We start from the raw sequence: 2,500 nt of genomic DNA, 5'->3' as shown, positions 1-2,500 counted from the left end.
GCGGTGGTATGAATCGAGACTTTCTAAGTTCTTTTTTTTTGTGAGGCCCCAGGTTCCACAATTATATGCCAATATCGGAATAATCAGTGGCTCTTAAATCTGTATTCGTTTATTCTCACTGATTATGTTATTTCTATTCGATAAATTTTGGAGTTGGTTTAATGCATTGGTGGCCAGCTGCTTTCGTTTTCTGATGTCTTCATTTTCGTTGATCAAATTCCATTCATTTAAATTGCTGTTGATTTTTGTACATTCTGTTTTGGATTGATTCACTTTCAGATTCCATGCTTACAGTGGTTAGCAAGAAACAGGCGGAATGGAAAAGTGTCAGAAAACTCGGAAACTTGATTAATGAGAATGAAGACATCAAACGGAGAAAAATACTAGCTCAAACTGCATTCAGAGAACTACACAACGTTTGGAACAGGACAAACATCATTCATGAAAATAAAAGAAAACGCCTTTACGAAGCGCTGGTGCTGCCAATCCTTATATATACAACTTAGTAATGAGGATGTTTATGACAGATGCAGAGTACAACCAGTCAGTACGCGTATAAAGAAACAAAGATGGAAACTGTTCGGAAACGTGCTCTGGCGAGATGAAAATATTCCATCACAAACCTCAATGGATGATAACTTCAAACAAGGAGCCAAATACAGAGGGCGTAAACCAACTTCACTTCCAACAACATTGAATCAAGATCTCAAAAATATCACATACATTTAGAAACGACAACCGAAGAACTGATTTCAACAAGACAAGGAAACATCCAACTGCCTCAGCATCTTAACACACATGATGACATTCTAAAGCTAGAACACTTGCACTAGACAGAGATTTATGGAGTCAGATTACTAACTGGATTAATAGAAACAGACTGACAAACTCGAAGTGACGCACACATTCACGGCAAGCGTCCATAAAGACTGCGCAGCCATATTAATTAATTTATTTATTTATTTATTTATTTATTTATTTATTTATTTATTTATTTATTTGTCAGTGAAAGACGTGTTTCGGTACATTCAAGACTGATAAAAGAAAATAAGTAAAGCACGAGTAAATTCATTTTTTATACAATATATTTTTCAAGGCACGCAGTTATAAAATTAGACTTAGGATACTGGAGAGAATAGTACATAATAATAATAATAATAATAATAATAATAATAATAATAATAATAATAATAATAATAATAATAATAATAATAATAATAATAATAATAATAATAATAATAATAATAATAATAATAATAATATTATTATTATTATTATTATTATTATTATTATTATTATTATTATTATTATTATTATTATTATTATTATTATTATTATTATTATTATTATTATTATTATTATTATTATTATTATGTACTATTCTCTCCAGTATCCTAAGTCTAATTTTATAACTGCGTGCCTTGAAAAATATATTGTATAAAAAATGAATTTACTCGTGCTTTACTTATTTTCTTTTATCAGTCTTGAATGTACCGAAACACGTCTTTCACTGACAAGTTTCATTGTGATGTCAGTTTGGCGTTTGTAAAAATTCAATAAACTTGGCAGTTTTGGTAAATCAGTTTTGGTATGGATTTTTTAAAGGGTTTGATATTTTCAAATAAGTACACGTCGATTGAAGCCATTATCAATGATAGCAGTAAAAGAAAAAAGAAATAGATTTATAAGACCCTCATCCATGACAGCATAAAAAGATATTGTTTCTTACGTTCACATAAAATGACACATCAAAACTCAAACATTACATCAATTGCATAGGCCATTCTCACATCTTTGACATGAAACCTCCGTGTATGTGCAGGTCTGAAAACCAAACATATTTAATGACTTGTTTTAACATTGTTGTAATGGACAATATTTTGCGTTGGTTTGAGAGTATTGCCATTACAACCCTAAGACCATAACAATTTGGATTATCATACCTGCAAATAAATACACCTCGCATGAAACAATCACGCTTAGAGACAGTAAAAAACAACAATGAATATAACAGCTTTAAAAAAAAGAACAAAACACCAAACACTACGTTTCCTGCTCAAAACCCTTCTTCAGACAACATGTCTCTTGCTTAAAACCACACGGGACTGGAACGCTATGTCAAACAAAATAGTTTCGGCATTAAAAGTAGAAAAGTTAAAAACAATGACGAGAGCATTAACCCCCCCCCCTCCAACCATTTGACTATTTTTTTCTTTTCTGCCCATATGACTTGTTTGGCATTTTAAATAGAATTTATCTGTAGTGTGGCAACTTGGAAAATGTCGCGGGGAAAGTGCTAACCCTTGTAAATAAATATACTGGATTCATACACATTTTGGATATTTTGCTCTACGAAAGAAAATTTGGAGCATCGATTTTTATACTTTAACTAATTGATTACGTGTGCGTTTGAAACATACACACTTGTTCAGATCTTTATTTTGAAACATGACGTGCGCAATATTATGAAGAATTGTTCTCGTCATTAAAGTAGAGATTC

The 2,500-nt window shown here is 31.1% G+C and overlaps 1 protein-coding gene across 4 annotated transcripts in view; it reads left to right on the top strand.

Moving 5' to 3' along the window:
- Window positions 1-2,232: 2,232 nt before the first annotated feature.
- Window positions 2,233-2,500, top strand: part of LOC144965439 (structural maintenance of chromosomes protein 5-like) — a 47,773-nt gene continuing 47,505 nt past the window's right edge. The window contains exon 1 of one of the 4 annotated variants that reach the window (XM_078900786.1): window positions 2,233-2,305. The gene's annotated coding sequence lies outside the window, so the exon portion shown is untranslated. The other 3 variants (XM_078900787.1, XM_078900788.1, XM_078900789.1) reach the window with 3 other exon arrangements.

This window comes from Berghia stephanieae, chromosome 2 (genome assembly GCF_034508935.2).
Source record: "Berghia stephanieae isolate SIO BIC M18660-M18661 chromosome 2, UCSD_Bste_1.3, whole genome shotgun sequence".
NCBI lineage: Eukaryota > Metazoa > Mollusca > Gastropoda > Nudibranchia > Aeolidiidae > Berghia > Berghia stephanieae.
This window is presented reverse-complemented; position numbering and strand designations above follow the sequence as displayed.